Here is a 12,381-nt window from a genome sequence, read left to right as displayed (position 1 = left end):
GTGTGAGGGGATCAGCGAGGATCGCAATCAAAATGAGACTCCCGCTGCACAGCGGTGTGATCCAGCCCTGCTTTCACTAGGAGTTATTAATAATGGAACTCCCGCTATATTATTTGTGATCCAGTCACGGCTTTCACTATCGAGGTCAATTATTATCTGAGAGGGCGAACGTGTGTCGTCACCACTAGGTGGTAGGAGGACGTTAGGACGAAAGTGATCGAAATTATTAGTCGGAGGGGGCGTACGTGCACAGCAGTTTGATCCATTCCTGAGCTTTCACTAGGAGTTTAATAATCAGACTCCCGCTGCACAGCAGTGTGATCCAGTCCTGCTTTCACTAGGAGTTTAATAATAAGACTCCCGCTGCACAGCGGTGTGATCCAGTCCTGGTTTCACTAGGAGTTTAATAATCAGACTCCCGCTGCACAGCGGTGTGATCCAGTCCTGCTTTCACTAGGAGTTTAATAATCAGACTCCCGCTGCACAGCAGTGTGATCCAGTCCTGCTTTCACTAGGAGTTTAATAATCAGACTCCCGCTGCACAGCAGTGTGATCCAGTCCTGCTTTCACTAGGAGTTTAATAATCAGACTCCCGCTGCACAGCGGTGTGATCCAGTCCTGCTTTCACTAGGAGTTTAATAATCAGACTCCCGCTGCACAGCAGTGTGATCCAGTCCTGCTTTCACTAGGAGTTTAATAATCAGACTCCCGCTGCACAGCAGTGTAATCCAGTCCTGCTTTCACTAGGAGTTTAATAATCACACTCCCGCTGCACAGCAGTGTGATCCAGTCCTGCTTTCACTAGGAGTTTAATAATCAGACTCCCGCTGCACAGCAGTGTGATCCAGTCCTGGTTTCACTAGGAGTTTAATAATCAGACTCCCGCTGCACAGCAGTGTGATCCGGTCCTGCTTTCACTAGGAGTTTAATAATCAGACTCCCGCTGCACAGCAGTGTGATCCAGTCCTGCTTTCACTAGGAGTTTAATAATCAGACACACCTGAGCTTGTTGCCTAGCCACACTGTGGGGCTGATCAAGCTGGTAGTAAAACCTGGACTGGATCACACTGCTATGCAACAGGAGTCTCATTCCCATCCACACAAATAATCAGGGGTGCGAGGGGAAGGGGCAACACACGCGTACAGAAAAATGAAAACATGTTCAACGTAAATAAATAAATGTGAAGCTAACACCGCAGCCGAGCGCGTTTCAACAGTACAGCTCTTTGAAGAGAGGCTTGCTAGCAGGTCGAGGGAAGGGCTGTCTTGGTTTTTCATACCTGTGTCTTTGAGGTCCCTGGTTCGTCCCTGGCTCACCTCTCTGCTCTGCATTCGCCGGGTTGAGTTTCCAAAGCACGGTTGTATTTATTCTCTCGTTTTGCTAGTTTTTTTTTTTTTTTATCTCTCAATACATTCCGTACCATGTTTTGTTTGTTCTCTGTTACACGGAGTGACGTGATAAGCGGCTGCAGTGACGTGCGTGGACGGGGCTATGACGTCATTCACATCGCCGCCGGTGTCTTCTTTTTTTTTTTTTTTTTTTTTTTTTACTTTTTTTTTTTTTTTTTGTTACTTGAATTTTAGCAAAAGGTTTCTCTCAATAAAAACAAATTTTTTGAAATTTTTTTTTTTTTTTTTTTTTTTAAAAATCACTTATTTTCTTTTTTTTTTTTTTTTTTTACCTATAAATTTAAGATGCAAATTCTACCACGGAGATAACCAGGGGCCACATTGAAAAGAAAAGTGTCAGGTACAGGCCATGGCCGATGTACCATTTTTTTTTCCTTTAAAGGAAAGCTTGCATGTGTTAAGATTATTGTTTATTTTGGAAATTAAACCGTTTAATTTTGCTGCAGCGACGTGTGGCACATATATGCATATATAGGGTTGGGGGCGGGGGGGGGGGTGGGGGTGTTTTTTTACTTTTTTGGTTGACTATGCAATAGCGGAACGTTTTTTTTTTTTTTATATGAAGTATAATGTTAAAACAAAATCCAATATGTTGCAGGCAAAACGTTTTGCCTTGTGTTTTAAAATTATATATATATATATATATATATATATATAATATTACATTATATATATATTATATAGTATATATGTGAACCCAGGTGTACTCATGTTGGTCACCCCGGTTGTACACACACACACCACACACCACACACACACACACACACACACACACACACACACACACAACAACACATGTGATCCTAATTCGGAGCGTGTAATCCTAAGGTTGTACAGCAGCTGTAAGATCATTCCAGAGAGGCGCTTTGTCTCTCTTCGTTGTACAGCAGCTGTAATGCCGCGGAGTGTCCAGCAGGTGGCGAGCACTACTATACAATGCATGTGTTCGTTGTTTTTGTAGCGATGCTTTAGATGTATGCATTTCTAACGTAGGTGCAATCAGTTTATTTACCATCCCTCTCTGTGCTTTACAATGCTTCCCTGTGCTTTACCAGACCTCTCTGTGCTTTACAATGCTCCCCGATGCTTTACCAGACTTCTCTGTGCTTTACAATGCTTCCCTATGCTTTACCAGACCTCTCTGTGCTTTACAATGCTTCCCTATGCTTTACCAGACCTCTCTGTGCTTTACAATGCTTCCCTATGCTTTACCAGACCTCTCTGTGCTTTACAATGCTTCCCTATGCTTTACCAGACCTCTCTGTGCTTTACAATGCTTCCCTATGCTTTACCAGACCTCTCTGTGCTTTACAATGTTTCCCTATGCTTTACTAGACCTCTCTGTGCTTTACAATGCTTCCCTATGCTTTACCAGACCTCTCTGTGCTTTACAATGCTTCCCTATGCTTTACCAGACCTCTCTGTGCTTTACAATGCTTCCCTATGCTTTACCAGACCTCTGTGTGCTTTGAAACTTTGATAAGAAACCATTCTACGAGAGAGAGAGAGAGAGAGAGATCAGATCAGATCTTCAACAATCAGGGACTGCACCAGAACAGGAAACAGATGGGCCGGTACCAAAACAATAGCCCTTTCTTCCTGTTTCCATTTTGCTGCGGGTCACAGGAAGCCAAGGGAGACTGTGCGCTGGCCGAAGCGGAGTGCAAACCCCCATTCTGCTGCTTTTGTGTGTTTCAGTTTGTAAGGTGAGAGACTGGAAATGCTTCAAGTTACCTTACATCTCTGTTAGAGACACTGAGCCCCCTGTCTTTTATTAATGAGTCATTCCGCAGAGGTGCTTATCCAAAGAGACTTCCAGAGACTGGGGGGGGGGGGGGGGGGGGGCATCATCATCAACTACTGCTGCTGCTGCAGAGTCACTTCCAATAGGACCTCGCTTGTTTTGCGTCTTGTCCGAAGGACGGAGCACAAGGAGGTTCAGTGACTCGCTCAGGGTCACACACACACACACACGCTCAGTGGCTTATCTGGGATTTGAATCTCCTGGAATCGAGCCCCCCTTTCTCTAGCCGCTGGACCCCCCCCCCCCAGCTGCGATTGATGGCATTTACCAAGCAGGGAGTCTGCGCCTGTCGGGAGGGCACTGAATTATTCACAGAGGCTGGAGACAAGGCTGGGGAGAGCAGGGACGATGCCAGCCTACACTTTCACACCTGCAAGCACTGCAACTGGAAATCTTTGGTCAAAATAGTTCTATTCGTGACCATTGTCTAATTTATTAAAGATTTTAATAGACCGTGCAGGCAATTCGTTTAAGAGACCCACACGCTGTAGACTTATGAGAAGACTTTTGAGAAGCAGTGCAGGTATATAAAGGAGATCAGGGACACATCTTGAGCTGCTAGATTTGCACACTGCTGTCCATACCCAGACTGAACCTGGTAGACAGTGCAGCCTTTTAGAACTGGAACTCGGAACCTCAGAACTGGCTCGGGGTTCTCAGAACGGTCTCGGTGTTCTTCATGAACCAGCCCCTATTAACTGCCTCCCAAAGCCTGCATTACACTGGGGGTCCACTAATAGGCTGTTGCTAGGCAACCCAGCCTCCGTTACTTTCCCTATAAACCCGGCTGAATAACTCTGGCAGGTGGATTGCCTCCGTTAGTTTGTGTTGTCCCTATTTGGGCGGTGGAATTTATACACAACTCTGGCAGGTGGATCAGCTGGCGGGGGGGGGGGGGGGGGGTTTAGGAGGGGGGGGCTGAGCTCGGTACTTCTGCACACACTGTGGGGGAGTGATCAAGCTCTTGGTACTTCTGCAAAAAAAAAAAGTTAAATATAAGTTGCACAGCAGTTTGAAGCAGTTCTTGGTTTTTAGTTTAAGAGCGAGGACGCCCAGCTGAGCTCGGTACTTCTGCACACACTGTGGGGGAGTGATCAAGCTCTTGGTACTTCTGCACACACTGTGGGGGGGGGGGGGGTGATCAAGCTGGCAGTAAAACCTGAACTGGATGAAACCGCTGTGTTTCACCCATTCCAAAACAGACTGAGGAAACTGACAGTCTGGGCGACCAGATCCAGCCTGCCAGCACATTTCAAACCCTGTTTTGCGCACCCTGTTGCAAAAATAAGAAAGTTAGCATTGTCTTTATTTGTGTCGGGGGGCAGATAAACCCATTGTTGTGTCTTAAAGGGCAGAGTTTTTTGAGTTCCGAGGGCCTGTGACACCACGTCTCTGACAGTAGCCCCGCCTCCCCTTTTGTTTTCCAGGTTTCTGATTGGCTGAGCGGCGGTAGGATCAGGGCGCCAGCTTCGAATTCGGGACGATGAGTGAACAGGAGCAGCTTCGCCAAGAGGCAGAGCAACTGCGAAACCAGATCCGGGTACAAGAGTCTAACACCTTGCCCCCTCTCAGTTCAAATCCCGGTTCAGCCACTGTCTGTGTGTGTGTGTCTTTGCACAAATTTGTTTCTGGATGTTGTCTGTGAGAGAGTGCGGTCAGCGTGTGTTTTGGGACCGGGTTTTGGTTTTTGTTTGTTGTTTTTCTCACCGCGCCCCTGCCCACCGATCGTGGGTGATCGCCGCACCTCTTGTGTGATTTTGTCAAGTTGTTCTTTTTTTCCTTGCCGCAGGATGCCAGGAAAGCATGTGGAGACTGCACATTGACCCAGGTGAGCGACTCTGTGACTAACAGCGCAGGGTTACAATGCAAGCTTCATATTGAAATAGTGTGGTTTACAGTCAGTGCAAATAGTAACACTGCTAGAATATGAACTGGGATGCTGTGTATTATAATAGCACTGCTAGAATATGAACTGGGATGCTGTGTATTATAATAACACTGCTAGAATATGAACTGGGATGCTGTGTATTATAATAACACTGCTAGAATATGAACTGGGATGCTGTGTATTATAATAACACTGCTAGAATATGAACTGGGATGCTGTGTATTATAATAACACTGCTAGAATATGAACTGGGATGCTGTGTATTATAATAACACTGCTAGAATATGAACTGGGATGCTGTGTATTATAATAACACTGCTAGAATATGAACTGGGATGCTGTGTATTATAATAACACTGCTAGAATATGAACTGGGATGCTGTGTATTATAATAACACTGCTAGAATATGAACTGGGATGCAGGCAGATAGGATCACAGAGAGTTATAGCTACAGTGTTAGCAGTGCAAGGGTAGGGCAGACCTTGATGGGATGAATCTTTGTGTTTTTGGTGTCGTGTCCCCCCCCCCCCCTCCCCAGATCATGGCTGGTTTGGACCCCCTGGGCAGAATTCAAATGAGAACACGACACACCCTAAGGGGTCACCTGGCCAAAATCTACGCCATGCACTGGGGAACAAACTCCAGGTTCCCTCTGATTCATACACATCTTCAGCTATGGACAAAAGCTTTCAATGAACTGATTCTACTGGCTATGACTACAGCTCCCAGCATGCACCGGCAGCAGTGGTGAGGGATGCTGGGAGCTGTAGTTCTTTATGCTGTGGTCTTGTCTGACAAGCAATACAGACCTCTATTTAGATACATTTTGTACAGTTCTGCTTAAACGTTTTGCATCATCATCCTGTAGAAATGAACTAATCTTGCTTCATAAAGTCGAAGTCGAACAAAAGCTGCTGGACGGGTTGTTAACATATTGAATTGCACACCCAGCGCTTTGTAGTTTTTCCATAGAACGAACAACTAACAAATTTAAAAAATATTTTGTAGTTTCTTTTGATTCCATGCTGTTGAATAAGATCTCTCGCTTTCTCTCTGCCTCTCTCCCTCTGTATCTTGCATACATACAGAGAGAGAGAGACTGCATACAGAGAGAGAAAGACTGCATACATACAGAGAGAGACTGCATACAGAGAGGGAGAGAGACTGCATACAGAGAGAGAGAGACTGCATACAGAGAGAGAAAGACTGCATACATACAGAGAGAGACTGCATACAGAGAGAGAGACTGCATACAGAGAGACTGCATACAGAGAGAGAGAGGGAGAGAGACTGCATATAGAGAGGGAGAGAGACTGCATACAGAGAGAGAGAGAGACTACATACAGAGGAGAGAGAGACTGACTGCATAGAGAGAGAATGCATACAGAGAGAGAGAGACTGCATACAGATCAGAGAAAGGTGTTAACCCATAGAGGGGGAGACTTCATATGTACAGGTTTTGCATTGTAACAGTTTGTCTCTCCTCCCGGCACAGTTCTTCCCGAACGGGAGCGCGTTTGCGACGGGTTCGGACAACGCCACGTGCCGCCTGTTCAACCTGCGCTCCGATCAGGAGCTCATGATGTACTCCCTCGACAACATCATTTGCGGGATCACGTCCGTCTCCTTCTCCAAGAGCAGCCGTCTGCTGCTGGCAGGATAGGACGACTTCAACTGACTTCAACTGACTTCAACCTGTGGGACTGCATGAAGGGGGACCGCGCCGGTACGGACCCCCAGGGACCCCTCGCTGGTCTATATAGAATGAACTCACTCAGCTTCATAGAGTCCAGTGAAAGCTGCTGAATAATGTTCCCTTGTTAACATATTGAATTGCACCCCCTCTGAATGACAAATCTAACATGAGATAACTACTGTTATGACTTCTGGTAGATTTATTTATTTTTCATATTTATCTTTTTGTAGTTTCTTGATTTAAATGATGCAAAACATTTGGCCCTGGCTGTGCAGTGCAATACAGTAAAGGTAATTTACCCCACCCCTCCTTTTTGAAGCTTATAAACAGGACGCTTCTCTGTCTGACGCTGGGTTTCGCGTTTCTTGTTTCAGGGGTGCTGGCTGGTCACGACAACAGAGTCAGCTGTTTGGGGGGTCACTGATGACGGGATGGCTGTGGCTACTGGATCGTGGGACAGTTTTCTGAAAATCTGGAGTTAAGGAAGAGACGGGGCACGCACACGCACACGCACACGCACACGCACACGCACGCACGCAGCATACAGACAGATACACTCTCTCTCACCATAACCAGAGAACTTTCTCACTTCACTTTCTCTGAACAAAATGAGGAGAAGAAGAGTCTTAACGGGTGAGGCTTTGAGAGGGGGGGGGGGGTCTGAACAGAATCCCCCCTCCCTCCCTCCACTGGAGATAAAATTAAATAATTTCACTTTTTTGAATGTTGATAAACAGGTGATTTTTTTTTTTTTTTTGGTCTTGTTTTTTTTTATATATATAAAGAAATTTGAAGTGGGGGGGGCGATTTTAATGAAGAAAAACACACACACACACACACACACAAAGATGAATAATTGCTACTAATTGACTTCTGTAAGACTAAAATTAAGCGGAGGGTATTATTTATTATTTATTTATTTATTTATTACAATTAGTGCGTCAAAAACCCCGGGGCGGGGTATGGTGGGTGGGGCGGGGATATGAGGGGAGGGGGTGGGGTCAGGGGGGCGGGCTCAGAGAGAGAGAAGGTTTTAATTCATTAATGTTGTGTTTAAATTATTATTATTTTTCTTTAAAAAAAAAATACATATATATCAAAATGCTGTGGGCTCTCTGTGCCTAGTCGTGAATCTATTTCAACTACACTGTGTTTCCAAAAACTTCCGAAAACTGTAAACGAAAATGAAAACCCCTGAATAATTTGCTCTTTAAAACAGTAGCGCAGATGCCGGGTTCGGCCACCAGGGGTCAGTATGCGCCAGGCCAAATTGGGTTAGAATAAAACCTTTTTTTTTAGCTGTTGTTTTGCCTCCTAAAACTGCAGAAGTATTTGGAGGGGAGGGTGCGGACGAGAAGGGAAAGGTGGTCGTGGTGAGGAATAATTGGTGTATTTTTTACAGTGTTCAACACACTCCCTCTCCTCTCCCTCCCCAGTTAAGAAATATATTATTTTTTTATACTCTTTTTTTTTTTTTAATGTATTGAAAAGGTTTTCATGTTTGATTTTTTTTTAAATTATTATAATTATTGTTTTTACCAGGCCTGCTGTCGTGTGATTTTTTTATTATTTAGTTTTCGTTTTTATTTTCTGTTGGTGGTGTTATCTACACCCTTATCCACTGTTCCTGTCATCATCATGATAGATGTGCTGGTTCGGGTTTAAACAAACAGTTTTTAAGACATTTTTAAGGTATAAAGGATTGGGTGACCCCCCCTCCTCGTCCCGCCCCGTGTGAGTGTCGTTTCCGTTCCTGATCACCTTCGAGTTTATACAGTGGTAACTGTACAGAATCACAGTCATCCGGTCCAGGTTTTACTACCAGCTTGATTAGTCTCAGTGTCTCTGATTAAACTCGCAGTAAAACCAGGAATGGATCACACTGCTGTGCAGCGGGAGTCTTGTTTCTATCTCTGTTTAACACACTGCGCTGGAGTGCAAACCTTTTACAATGCGTCAGATTACCAAAGTCGAGCTGAAGCCTAAAATTTTCGTGCAGAGCTGGATAATTATTCAGCAATAAGTTGCAGTACTGCGTTTCACCCAACAGAGGCCGCTAAATCACCTAAAAAGAGAGACGCACACACTTGCTGAATGGAGACAGCGTAGAACACACGCCCCTTTTTTAACCCTACAAACTAAGAACCAACGAACAGAAGGAAGAGACCAATTATGCATATAATAACGAGAGAGGTTTTCTTTGCCCAGTGCTTGGAAGGTATGTGTCAAAAGCTTCGTTAAATTGCCCCTCAGTATAATAGAGCCATTTTTGCCACTGGGTTATCGCTATCTCTCTGCATTGCCATTGAAGATCCTTTGGGAAGGGTATAGTTGGCACGCTGTGGTCCCATTCTACCAGCCTAGGCCCATTGTAGCTGCCATTGCCCCTCAGTGGATCGCATGGTGTTTTATAAATCTCCAAACTGAACCAGTGAACCCTGCGTCTATCAGACTCTGAAGTCTTTCATCATCTCATTGTAGCTGGAAAACCTGGAGTGGGATAATGCACCCCCCCCCCCCCCCCCCCCCCCTCCGGAGGCCCGGAGTTACAGTACGAGGGAGAACTGCTTCCTGTGTCAAGGAGGAGTTAAGAAAACATGTTTGTTGTTTTGAAGTTATCTACCCGAAGGGAACCCGCTAGCTCGCTCTTTACGCTGAGGCAGGTCGAGAGACGGCAAAATGTGACGCGACGGGGAGAGAAAACTAATTCCGGCCGCTGCTTCCTGGTACCGTGTCACTTCCTGTGCTGCGGGTAACGCTTACTTCTCATTCCGGTTGATCTCGCTCCGTTTTATCTCTTGTGTATCCGCTCAAAAATCCACCAGCCTCTGCTGCCCCCGTGCGGCCCAAGGCTGTCATTACAGCACGCTTTCCACAGCACGCTGCACTGTGTTGTACATTATATACAACATGGATATATTAGGATATACGTATTATTATTCAGGACTACAACATTGATAAGCTGATGGAGAAGAAAAAGAGAAACAGACTCCCTCTGCTCTGTGGCGGTGGAGCAGAGAGAGAGAAAGGGATGCTCTTATACTCTCTGAACAGCCTCCCTCTGCTCTGTGCTGGTGGAGCTGAGAAAGAGAGTCACCCGCTAGGAAAAGTTGACGAAAATAAACGTAGTCGAGGAAGCGCTTGAACAAAGCACTTCCTTAGGACAGTAAGCTATTTACATCCCATAGTGTCTGTCTGCTTGTCTCTCTGCGCGTGTATATATATCGCAGAAACACACTTAAAAATAGCACACGACCGCCCAGCGCTCGTCCCATTCTCTCACAGGAGGTGTGAACCGCACGTACCCACTCTGAGGGTGCAGTACCACCCAATCTCCACCAGGGGCCGCTGACGCTTCCCCAAACCCCCTCGCTTGTTTCAGAGTGAACTGCAGTGAAATTAATAAAGCACGGTGCTTTGAACAAAAGCCCTGCTGAATTATTTATTTATGTATATATTTATAGATACATTTTTTTATTATTGGCGAGTTCTAAGTTGGCTATCCCAACTGGTAATCTTGCAGGATCATTATCAGCCCCCCCACGTCGCGCGTATTGTTTCCCAACGCTGAGTAAACACGGGTTCCAACGCGCGGCCATGACATTGTGCCAGGAAAAGACCCGTTTTCTATTTATTTCGTTTTGTTTATGCATACGACAGTTTGACTGAGTAACCTTTCGCGCTTACTACGAGTTCCTAAATTAGGCATCCCTTCCTGGCTCGCTGACAGCCCCGCTAGCTGATCGGAGCCGTTGATGTCACAGGCGTCTTACCTTCCGCGGGTCAACACGCCGGCCGGCACGTATATCTGCAGTTTACGCAACGTCTTTCCATGGAATCAGCAACATTTTGCAATTAAAATAAACTCGACATTTATCTTGTTTTGTTTTTGTTTATTTCCAATCCTTTTTTTAATAAGCTACTTTAATAACCTGTCAAAGGGGGTGCATTTCCCATTGTATATATATATATATATATGTGTGTGTGTGTGTGCATGCAAACAAATTGGAAACAGACAACCCATTTATCTACGATGTTCTTAATGGTACAAAAACATGATACATGACATAAAAAACGATATGTAAATATGATATATTCAACTAACCAAACCCTTCCAGATTTGAATGGGCTGAATTATCAGCTTCAGCTAATTATGAATCATTAGCGGAATCTGTTTTACGCATGCGCAGTGCGAATGGTTGTACTTTTTTGCTTTTCTTTTCTTTTTTTTTTTTTTTTTTTTAAATAAATATCTATTTATCGTTTCGTCCAGTTTTTTTGCGGTGACGTGAAAACAAAAGCGCTTACCCCACACGAACTTTGCATGAACCCCCCCAGCGAGGAGGGGAGCCGTGGAGACGGCGGTCTGGACAGCGCGCGGCGTCTTGCTGCCTGCTTCATTGTGTTGCGCGGGGGATGTGCGCTGTCACAATCACGCTGACCTTAAAAAAAAAAACACCACCACCTCAATCAAACTGAAACGACCTTTAGAATTAAGGGAGAGAGTTATTAAAATCTTAGTCCGGCTTCAACAGAGCATAGGGAAGCATTGTAAAGCACGGAGAGGTCTGGCAAGGCATAGGGAAGCATTGTAAAGCACAGAGAGGTCTGGTAAAGCATAGGGAAGCATTGTAAAGCACAGAGAGGTCTGGTAAAGCATAGGGAAGCATTGTAAAGCACAGAGAGGTCTGGTAAAGCATAAGGAAGCATTGTAAAGCACAGAGAGGTCTGGTAAAGCATAGGGAAGCATTGTAAAGCACAGAGAGGTCTGGGGAAGCATTGTAAAGCAGGAAGAGGTCTGGTAAAGCGTAGGGAAGCATTGTAAAGAACAGAGAGGCCTGGTAAAGCATAGGGAAGCATTGTAAAGCACAGAGAGGTCTGGGGAAGCATTGTAAAGCACAGAGAGGTCTGGTAAAGCACAGGGAAGCATTGTAAAGCACAGAGAGGTCTGGTAAAGCATAGGGGAGCATTGTAAAGCACAGAGAGGTGTGGTAAAGCGTACGGAAGCATTGTAAAGCACAGAGATGTGTGGTAAAGCATAGAGAAGTATTGTAAAGCACAGAGAGGTCTGGTAAAGCATAGGGAAGCATTGTAAAGCACAGAGAGGTCTGGTAAAGCATAGGGAAACATTGTAAAGCACAGAGAGGTCTGGGGAAGAATTGTAAAGCACAGAGAGGTCTGGTAAAGCATAGGGAAGCATTGTAAAGCACAGAGAGGTCTGGTAAAGCATAGGGAAGCATTGTAAAGCACAGAGAGGTCTGGTAAAGCGTAGGGAACATGCAGAGGGTTGCCTTGACACTTTTTTTCCACGCGTCCAGATTGGTCCCCGAGGACCAATTTGAAGAGCCTCCGCGAGGAAGCCCCTGTTTCCGCTCCTAACCCTGACAAAACGTCCCACGAAGCCCAGCTACTCACTCACTTATTTGCTGTCAGAAACTCAACGCGTGCGATTTGTAGGTCACAGGCGCTTTTTAGTATATATTGAAAGGGGGGGGTGTAGGACGCCCTCTGAAGAGAGAGAAGGAGAGAGACAAAGACACACACACACACACACACACACGCACACACACACACACACACAC

The 12,381-nt window shown here is 45.4% G+C and overlaps 1 protein-coding gene and 1 pseudogene across 1 annotated transcript in view; both read left to right on the top strand.

Moving 5' to 3' along the window:
• The first annotated feature begins 5,644 nt into the window (after positions 1–5,644).
• On the top strand, positions 5,645–7,686 carry LOC121306470 (annotated as a pseudogene).
• A 4,335-nt stretch (positions 7,687–12,021) lies between these two features.
• LOC121306469 (erythropoietin-like) overlaps positions 12,022–12,381 on the top strand; it is a 9,290-nt gene continuing 8,930 nt past the window's right edge. The window contains exon 1 of the mRNA XM_041238191.1: positions 12,022–12,381. This exon is cut by the window's right edge and continues 473 nt beyond it. The gene's annotated coding sequence lies outside the window, so the exon portion shown is untranslated.

Source organism: Polyodon spathula, chromosome 48 (genome assembly GCF_017654505.1).
Source record: "Polyodon spathula isolate WHYD16114869_AA chromosome 48, ASM1765450v1, whole genome shotgun sequence".
Classification (NCBI taxonomy): domain Eukaryota; kingdom Metazoa; phylum Chordata; class Actinopteri; order Acipenseriformes; family Polyodontidae; genus Polyodon; species Polyodon spathula.
The sequence above is the reverse complement of the archived record's forward strand: the minus strand, read 5'-3'. Positions and strand labels throughout refer to the sequence as shown.